The sequence below is a fragment of the Alosa sapidissima genome, chromosome 14 (genome assembly GCF_018492685.1).
Source record: "Alosa sapidissima isolate fAloSap1 chromosome 14, fAloSap1.pri, whole genome shotgun sequence".
NCBI lineage: Eukaryota > Metazoa > Chordata > Actinopteri > Clupeiformes > Clupeidae > Alosa > Alosa sapidissima.
This window is the reverse complement of record NC_055970.1, coordinates 32,773,764-32,784,207: the sequence shown is the minus strand read 5'-3', so window position 1 is coordinate 32,784,207 and position 10,444 is coordinate 32,773,764. Positions and strand designations below refer to the sequence as shown.

Sequence of the window (10,444 nt, the reverse complement as noted above, 5' to 3'; positions counted from 1 at the left end):
TATATTACACAGAATGTGGTTCTTTGACTTGTTACTTACACCTGAAGATTTTTTTTAACTAAGGCTTAGACTCACATGTGTGGACCTATAACCTAATAAGATTTTGTCTTAATTTAGATTGTATTATGCTGGTGGCTACTCACACAATTCTAACATAGTTTGAAAGGGACAGGATTCAGGAATAGGCTACTAAGACAGGCCCCTCTTCTTTCTGACTCACGTTACCCCCCCCCCCCCCCCCCCCCGCATTAGGCTAGACTGGCTTCTGACAGAAATTACGTTTTGTGCCAACATGTAGAAACACTAGGCCTACTACAGCGTTTAATTGGTGAATGGAGGTGTAAATTCCTTTCTTTAGTTATTGTCCGCGATTCACATTAACTGTAGGCTATCACTGCCAGTGCATTGTAAACGTTTTTTCCAACTTGTGTGCCGTCGCCACATTTGATACGTTTTGCCTGCACGGATGCGCGATTGAGTGCGCATCTAAATAATAGGCTATGCAAGATGCAACAACCATTTCTAAGAGGCCTATAAACGGCAATTTCTGCCATTACTATTAGCATATGAATGCATTATTTATGTTGAAAGACATGTGAAAGAAATGAATGACACAGGCTTGCACAAATTCATCATTTAAAATAAAACGTTTCACTTTCGCTATCATTGCGAGAATAGGCTACAATATGGAAAATGTTTCAAAGTTCCCTTTGAGTCTGATCGGCTCCAAAAATGTATAGGATGTCCTTAACCTGTGCTACACCTTTCCAACAAGTTTTGTGAAAATTGTACCGGTAGCTTTTGCGATATTGTTGACAGCCCTATACCTCACTGCAGTAGGGTGCAGTAAATGGAAGCTTTTAACAGCGCACGCCACTAACGAAAAACGGAAAACCACCAGGACAAACCACTCAGGGATGTAGGCTACTCTGGAACCATCTCTAGGTCACTAATTTGTGTGTTATTTACGTTTTATTACATTTCAGATGCGTGTTGGTTTCCTGTAGGCCTAGTCTAGCGCTTTTTTTCCTTTCTTTATTTTTCCGTATATTGGGGGGACATTTTGATCATATTTGAATATTGGGAATGTCTATGGTGACTACGGCCCTGGTATTCTGCATATCACCCATTTAAATTATAATTATATGTAATCCGGAATACATGTATTCAGTTACTTCCCATCACTGTGTGTAGGCCTATACATGAAAGTATATTGAATCACCACAGTGATCTTATAGGCCTAGCCTACATACTTGGGTGTGGCAAGTGGTATCATCCTTGATGGGCCTAGGTCTATGAATAATGGAGAGGTTTTAAATTTAAGAAACACACAGTGGCCACTTAGGTCCCTTTATCCTTACCCTACGGAATTTACTCTTGGTAAATATGTAGAGCTCTGTGGGGAAATATAACGTGGGCCTAGCCTACACTTTTCAGGAGAGGGCAGCATGCGACTTCCTTTACGAGTCCTTCAGCAAGATTGCGTCTTCTATGTGCGGCGCAAGTTCAATGTAACGTCATCACTGACTGCCACGAGGTGAGGCGCAAACCGTAGCACAGCTTCAGAAGCAAATCATCCGCCGCATTGACACGTAGCTGAATAGCAAGGATTTTCCATGTTATGTTATGTTATGAGTTATGTTATCTACCTTCAGTAAATCATAGAAAAAACAACCATCATCACCAAGCAATTTTAAATAATAATATTATGTATTTAATGTATGCATGTTTAATTTGTTTTACATAGGAAGTCGACAATATTGACATCCCACCCATCTCGTCCCAGCTGTCATTTCACTTGCCTATGTTAACTTCTTACAACAGTGAATGTTGTTACATGACTTAGATAGTGCATCAAAAGGTATCGACCATGTGATAATAAATGAATCAAAATATACTACTATCATGTACATGCATGGTCACCTTCATAGAAAACACCCAGTAGCCTATGAAGTCATGTTGCTGTTCTAGAAATGAGGATTCAGTTCCTCAAACCTTGAAGTTTGGTTTAGATTAGTCAGTGTAACCTTCCGCCTGCAGTAGAAGTGCTGAGGCCAGAAGAGCCGCCATTTTGAATGTCTGGTCTGTTCCTCCCTCCGACGCATATAGAAAAGATTCCAGTCATTACCTGGTATCATTACGGCTGGTGAGTGTTTTCTGGTTGAATTATACTTGTAACATGTCACTTGGCACGGGCGTACATGGGTTATGCGTATGGGACAGTTCTGTGATCTATACAGAGGGATGTGTTCGCTAACCCTGCTTAGGAAGTAGCAAGCTAGCCACAGTGCACTGGGGGTTGTCTTGACACATACAGCAAGTTTTAGCTTGCTAGCGAGTAGTCTAATCTGAATGGAGTACTTGCTGTGCTATCTAGCTAGCAAGCGAAGTGTTCTGCCAACCACTGTTGGTGTCAGCTGCGCTTAATCCAACACTCCCTCAAGTAACGTTAGGTTGTCAATAGCAAAACGCTGTTGAAGTGTTAATTGTTAATGCCTCATGTCTGTTTAACGATGAACTAACGTCTACGTCGTGCAACAAAGTTAGCTAGCAACCTAGCATAGCCAGAGAGCAAGTCAGCATAATGCGATTTGAAACCTTGTCAGCTTGCAGTCTAGTTCACAGTAACGTTAGCATCAAGATAGCTTGTTAGCTACATGGCTGTGTCGCTAGTATAGATTCAATGTTAATAACAGCGACAGGCAACTTTTTTGCTTAACGTTATCATCACATGGGGGTTTTACTTGCGTTGTAGACGTATTTGTTGGACAAGCTAGCTAATGTCAGTTATGTTATGTTCAATGTGTTCTCTGCTGAAATGATGATGAAGATGATTCGGTTAGCTAACGTTATCATGGTCCGGAAGAAATGTATGAGGAAGCCCAAGTAATAGCTAGGTAGCAATCGCTAGCGAGCTAGGTGACGAACTGGTCAGATGTTCAAGTCGGTAACGTTAACTGTGCAAAGCGATGTTGGATGAAGATTATTGTATCCTTGAATTATAATATTATTTGGTGCTATTCGTATTAACGTTATGCCAGACCATTCGCATTAGCAGTGGGGAAAGCGATTACATGCTATTAAGTTAGCTAGCCAGGAATTTCTTTTTGGGCAACGTTGGAGGGCTAGCCAACGTCAGATGAGTTAGCTAATGTCAGTAGCTATAGTGTTGAGCAAGTGGCTAGCCTTAGGTATGTAGGGTAGGCCTAATGTTGAAAGTCACCACTTCAGAAGATTACTCAGTATCGGGTAACACTATTACTTATAGTTTTGTTTGGCTTACTTAACAGCGCTGTTACCCCAGGGTCGCTGCTGGTTTTGCTGGCATGATCTGATTGTTTGCGTAGCACTGGGTAGCCGGTGGAATCTATCTCCTTGAATAAGGAAAGGCCCGACAGGTGATCATCCAACGATACTCTGCTGTACACTGCTATACACGGCTGTCGTGCCTAGTTGGCGTTTTGGCTCGCTAGCCAGTGTAACTAACAGGGGAATTACTCCTGCCTAAGGTAACATTGACAGTGAGATTAACCTCAATTACTAGACAGCATTAAGGAAGACTAAACGTCTTGACAGCTCTGTAAATGCAGTGTTTTAGTTGCAGGACTAAAATTGAAGAAAGTGAATCAGGGTTAAGTTACGTTTTCAACGGACCTGCTTGGTAATAGCCAGTGAGCTGAATTATTTCGCCAACTCCGTAGCTTACCCGTAGCTTAGTGGAGGTGACGAGGAGCTTGGAACAGGGCCCAACTCGGGTCATGTCGTTTTTTTCACGGCTTTTTCTAATAAAGTACAGCTTCGGGGCAGTCATAAAGTAGACGTCCTCATGACTATTTGGTGTCGAGGTAAACTGAAGTTATGCTGTGTAGTATAGTTGAATGGAAACCCAGAATAACTACGAACAGGAGTTAAGGTAAACTATCAGGTATGATGGGGAAGATTGTGGCTGTGTGTATCTTAGTCGCTGTTGTGTGTGTTTGCTTAAAACAGATTGATTGTATAATTTGCGGAATCTTAGCAACCCCACTCTTTCATGTCTCGATTGTTTTGTGAGTTAGGTATTTGCTTGGGAAAGCGCAGTTGATGTGGAAATGTGCTGTACACACCAGGAACAGGAAATGGTACTCAACACAGTCAGTGACGTTAGAATCCCCAACACTGGTAGACATATTTGACGATGTTGACATCTGCATTTCTACAGGGGGAATGTAGTCAATCTTAAAAACGAAGAGGCTAAACATAAAAAGTACAGTAATGGCAAAAATCCCGCACCCTTCCTTAATCTTGCAAAACATGTTCTTGTGGAAATATTGGAGGGATTTATTCCTATTTATTTACATAGGCCTAGTAGTTCTAGAAATTTGTCTCAAGGCTGAAACTTCCAAAAGTTTGAACGTGCCAAAGTGAATGCAATGTAATTTTAGCACACCATTAATATATTTGCCCTTCTCTAACTTACCATCAAATACTGACAGAAAAATGTCAACTTGCATAGTGGATTGTTCATGTGGTAGGGTGTACCCCCAATGGGATGAGATTATCTTGTTGGCTGGACACTGGACTTCTATGGTAATTTCATCAATACGCACAGGTGGAGATGTTCATGTGTTCGGCTTGTTTTTGGTCTCTTGTCTCCTTGTTGCTAGGCTGTGCATGGTGTTTGCATATCTCAAAGTCTCTGGGGGAATGCCTGCCAAGAGGCCTCTTAAACCCAACTGGAACATTTCAGAAAGCCTGGAGTTGGACTTGATGTGTCAGCTCAGTAGGACATTTCCTCTGTTTAGTGCATCCCTTACACGATTTAACTCTTAGTGCAAGTTTAAAGCTAACGTCCAGGTCTTCTTGGGTAGCAAGGCAGAGAAATATGCCCTTGCTGTGTTTGCTGAAGGGGGTAGTGCTGTAGGTTTGCTATGTTCTCTGTATGCCCTGAATGGGGGAGTTCTGCCTGTATCACCTTCTCTGACCCTGCTGTTAGCAGAGGGCCCCTTTGAGAAATGCCTGTGTCTTGAAGAGCTCTGCAGAGAGGGACAATGCTCTTTTTGTCCTACAGGTGGAACATAGGTCTTTGCAGTGGGCAATGGCTGACCTTGGTTGGAGTGTGTCTCTGAGGTCATTGCTCCCCAACTTTCTTCCTCACTCAACTATTGAACTCCAAAAACATCAGCATGTTTTGGATCCCAGAACTTTGTTTGTTTTGCATCACCAGCACACCCCCACAAAGTACTTGGGGGAGTGTTGTTGGAAAACTGCAGCCTCAATCAGTCAGTATTTTGTGGGTTTACCTTTTATTTAGGTGGCGGAGACTGGACACAATGCACCGAATGTTTTATTTGCAAAGGGAGTAAAACGGTTGAATCTAGATTTAAATGGAAATCAATTTTATTTGGAAATGGCATTTATTTGGTTCCATTAGACCTATTACCTCCGCCCAGGAAGGTTGTTTTTTAGTGGCGTTTGTCAGAAGGATTATGCAAAAACTGCCAGGGCAATTTTCATGAAACTTGCTGGAATGGTGTAGCATGGGTCAAAGAAGAACCTGTTTAATGTTGGAGTGGATCTAATGGGGTGGCACTAAAGTGGGGAGCCTGAAACTAAAATGTGGAGATTAAGTGGTTATGGTGCTGCCCAAGGGTCCAGTCCATGATGTCCCAGGGAATGGGGAAATCTCACTCAGCATTGGCCACAGTTTTCGCTGCTCTTTAAACGTTAGAGTTGTAATTCAGATTCATTCACTATTGTGAACACATTTAATTCCCTGACCGGGAGGTTGAGTTGAGCCTCCTGTGAACTGGGCCCCAGTGCTATTCCCTGAGGAAAGATTTGCTTCATGACTCTTCATTATGTGTCTCGCAATGCACAGGCTGGTTTTGAGTGAACCTGGAAGACCAGCGTTGTGGAATGTGGGCTGCCTTGACCTCCACCCTTCCACTTTGATCACATTGGATTCTTACATTATCAGCCTGTGCTGAGGGGCCAGTTCCCTGCATTCTTCCCTAGAGCCCTCCACATGCCCCACCCCACCCCATTCTTTACCTTCTATACCCAACCTGAAACACACCTGTGACACACAATCTCATCCTCCAGTGGTATTTCCTTTGCTGAACTTAAGAGTATTGATGCTTTTGGTTTTGGTAGGACTGCTTTTGCGGCAACTTGTTAAGCTCAGACTTAGCATCTGGAATTTGTATGTGTATAGCAATTGACATAGTCGATTCTCTGTGTGCTCTTTGCTTTTAAAGCTTGTCCCTTTGGTTTTCTGCTATTAAATAACATGGTAGAGAAATACCCTCCTTAAACAGTACATCTGCAATGAATCCAAAAGCTATATTTTGTTTTTCTCTGAGTCTATCTCACAGTTGCTGACGGGAAAGAGTCCCTGTGGTATTGCAGCTAGGAGACTGGCCACTGAGAATAGGTGGTACAGTGAGAACTTGGGTGCATACAGGAAGTTTCCATATATTCAGTGTTTTTGCTGTGTGTTTCTAACAGGGCCTTTTCTGGCCCTTTTATACTCACTTCTTGCCTATTGTATTCTAGCTTGGAGATGGATCTGCATAACCCCTCATTAGATTTTACAGGGCATCCTGAATCTGCAATGTTGGTGCAGACAGTAAGATGCAGTCCACCCCATCCTATATCAACTCGAGTCTCACTGGCTATCTGTGACCTATGTCTAGGTAATGTGTTGCTGTCTGTGGGGAGGCTGCAGTTATAAATACCTGCCTGCACTGTAGCCCCTGTGATTGATCTGCTCCTGTCACCTGGGTCCTTAAACTGCCGCCCCACTCGCAGAGATGCATCTTGCCCTCTTAAAGCAGTGGCTTTGTCAGTTTTTGACACATTCTGCATCTCGCTGAATAAATGGGGGTCTGTGTGCCATTTTAGCGCACTGCGATGAAAATTTGCATCTCCACATCTTTTGAATATTGGATATACAGACACAGCATTGTCATTATCCAGACTCTTTATTCCAAGGGCATACATCAGATCCTGTCCTTTGACACATCCCCTGGCTTACTTCCTCTCTGTCAGCAGAAGTTATTCCTCCTGCACTGCTGCACATCTATTTGATGTGTCTCTGTTTTAAGTGTGTGGTGGTTGGCTCTGGGGCATTGATAGGTTGTTTGCTGTTTGTTACGGACTTGACTTTAGTGGTGTTGGGGTTAAGAGCATTTCTTGTTGCCTTCTAACATTCAGGGGAAAGTAAAAACTGGAAGATAAATGTGAAATGTGCAATTGTGAACTTCTGCAGTTTGGTTGAATTCTGCAGTTGGGCCGTTGTATTGAAATTTGAGAATAGATCGAACATGACATTGCTTGGCCTACTTCACCTTGAGAGGGTAGGCCTGTCTTGGTAAGTTTGAAGATTCACCATTCATTCACAATGAGAGTCTATTGCAGAAATGACACTTGCAAGGATGTTTCAATTCTTTGAGTCTTTTATTCCAAAACATTGTTACTGGCGAGCTCCAGTTTTGGTTAGCTTTAAGGTAGATCTGTGTCAGTAATGCATGATTTGGAGACCCTAGCACAAACATTCCTCATAGTGAGTCAGAAGACACTACAAGATTCTTTCAGAAATTGGAGGTAGATTGGGTGTTTTCCTAACCGACAAGAGAGGAACTGAACTCTTCTTTTTCCTTTCAAAGTCCTGCCCATTAGGTACTCTTCTCCGGCTCATTCACCGGTAAATGGGACTAGCTACAGTTTTGCTGGTAGAGCATTTGGCCTACATTTTTGGCCTCCTCACAAATCTGCAAGCGAACAGTCATGAGGATGCTGCTCGTTTCTTTTGTTGACTTTGTCTTGACGGTCAATTAAGCAGGCGGATTATGCCTTTCTGCTTTCCGTCAAAAAAAAAAAAAAAGAGCTCCGGTTCTGCTGGGAGGCAACAGGGAAGTGTCTTTGTTCAGCAAGTAATTACTGGAGTGTCTCAGTGCAGCAGGTTCATTATGGGATGCATGCTAACAGATAAAAGAGCAGCGTTTCTATGGGACAGAGGGCAGGAAAGCTCCTCTCCTCGCCTCCTCAGGAAGAGCGAGGGATAATAACTTTTTGGTTGTTTTCTTCTTGGCAGGGCATGTGTGCCAATGGGTACGGGTGCAGTGTGTGTGTCTGTGTGTGATGGATCATTTGGTTTAGTAGTGAGGATTAACACATACCTCTCTCAGCAGGCTCTTCAGTGCAGTAAACAACGGCCTCTGCACCCATATTGGTGCCAGCACTGCCACTCTGCTCTGCCCTCAGAGTACAGCCCTAGGCGTGCTGGCACCCTCCTCTCTCTCCCCCCACCCCCCCGTGTCAGACCATCATTTGCAGGAGTGCGAAGCTGCAGGGTGGGAGAAGGACACTGGGCTCAAAGTCAAGCGTGTGTTGCAATGTCCCTCTGCGGCAGGCAACGAGAACTTTCTCAAAAAAGCTGGGTGGGGAGAGCCAAGAAGGGGGCCTGCAATGAGCTTGCTCTGCTGGATTGGTGACTCACCCTTATCCGGACATGTGTGTGTGTGTGGGGACAGCAGAATGATACAGGCTAGTGCAGTATGGGCCCGAGTTCAGCATATGTGATTTAGATTCCCGCTGCTAATGGCCGCTGCCATTAGTGAGAGCGAGAAAGTCTTTTTCTCCTTGGTCTTTATTGTCCTCCTCTTACCTTTTTATCTGTTCTTTCTCCCCACCTCTTACATGGCTCCCTCTCTGTTGTTTGTCATCCACCCATAGCATTTGGTGCTGTCATTTTCTCCTAGTCCTCCCCCACCTATTTGGTTTGCCCTCTGTGTCCCTCATCACTGCCAAATTACCTTAGTGTATAAGAGACATTAGCGGCTCATTCTGACTGCACATGTTCCCATTGCTCTCTTCTGGCTCATTAGCTCCCAACTCCTGAATGATGGATGGATTGAGGATAACAGCCCTTGAGTCAGCTGGGACGTTGTGGTTTGTGTGACTTGTGTGTCTGATTGGCTCCACTACAGGTAGCCTAAATGAGATGCTAGGACTGGTCTGGAGTTTGTGGAGTATTGGTGGCTACAGGTAGCCAGTCTGGTGGGAAGTAGAGCTGCTACTTGTTTGAGCTGTCAATTTTGAGAAGTGTCTTCTTCACTAAGGAACTTCCCTCAAATCGGCTTCTACTCTTAGGATTCCCATAAAAAAGGGGTCACATTATGTATCATTCTACATGCATGCTCTACCACACTTGTCATGCTACAATGCAAAGGAAAGAAAGGTACTGGTACGTGTGACCCACCAACACTCCTCCTCCACCCAGACCCCCTGATTTGTATTGGTAAACCATCCGTCAGACCTGAGAAAAACACTGATGAGGATGTCCTCTTTGCTGCAGAGTTTTGCTGCCCTCGCTCAGCTTAGCTCTGCGTTCTGCTGCCAGCCTGGACGCATATGTAGCAGGTTTATGCAGACGTAGCATCCTGTGTTTAGATGTGTGTGCATTGATATGGTACAGACTTCACACTGACAGTAAGCCTGTAGAAGCAGGGGGGTGTCTCACTGCTCACGCTCTCTGGTCAGACTCAGTGTAAACAGGCAACGAATTTAATATTGGTAGCAGCACGCGTGTGTTCCTTTTTAATTTTTAATCAGGCTCCAGCGGTCTGAAACCCTAGTGCCTGCCGCCCTGGAAGGTTCGATGGGAGGAATGGAATTTCTGTCCAACCACTAGGCTAGGATGTCGTCAGTCCCACATACCTGGCTAGTCCAGAGGTATTATAGAGCTACCTGCTAATCCCACTGACACTCCCAACTGCTTCTCCTCCCAAAGAAGTGGTAGCTTAAAGGCTCGATGGATGTTGACTTCCTGATACTTAGGAGTGACCTTTGGTGCTTTCTGTGAAAGGATGAAACGGTCACGGTTGTGGAAGTTATGACTCAAGTACCAGTTCCATTGGCACATGTGATTTTTATTGCAGTTTGTTTGTTTCTATACAAATGAAGGAGACTACTAATACAGGGGAAATATAACCTGATATTTGTTTTCACTTCCATAACAGTGGTAACAGTGGTTTGATATGAAATGGAACTGTTCTGTTATCTTTGGGGTTTTAGTTCCACCTGTTGTTTGTCACAGAAGCATAATGGCCATGTCATCATGGATGATCATTTGTAAAAAAAAATAATAATCAGGACCACCCAGCCTTTCAAACCTTCAACCGTGAGGCGTTGTGAGGTACATTTAGTTGATCAAAGCAACTGCCAACCATAACCAAAGATTACAGTAATTGATGTGAAAAACCTGCTATCAATAGGTGGGTTTACATGGACAGTTTTTTTTTTTTTTTTTTTTTTTTTTTGTCATTCCAATTAAACTTCCGATTGAAAAAAATGTGGCATCTGTTTACATGGGGGACATTCTATTCTGATCAGATGCTTTCAGGCGCTCTAGAATGTTTGATCAGAATAGCTGTTGTTGCTTTGCCTGCTGTGCCTTCTC

General features: G+C 43.7%; 1 protein-coding gene across 3 annotated transcripts in view; it reads left to right on the top strand.

The window, feature by feature from the left end:
* Positions 1-2,037: 2,037 nt before the first annotated feature.
* The window catches only part of ap1g1 (adaptor related protein complex 1 subunit gamma 1), a 31,241-nt gene continuing 22,834 nt past the window's right edge, over positions 2,038-10,444 (top strand). For 2 of the 3 annotated variants that reach the window (XM_042062116.1, XM_042062114.1), the window contains exon 1: positions 2,038-2,146. The gene's annotated coding sequence lies outside the window, so the exon portion shown is untranslated. Of the gene's footprint in view, positions 2,147-9,695; positions 9,718-10,444 lie in introns of those variants that run through there. The other variant, XM_042062115.1, reaches the window with a different exon arrangement.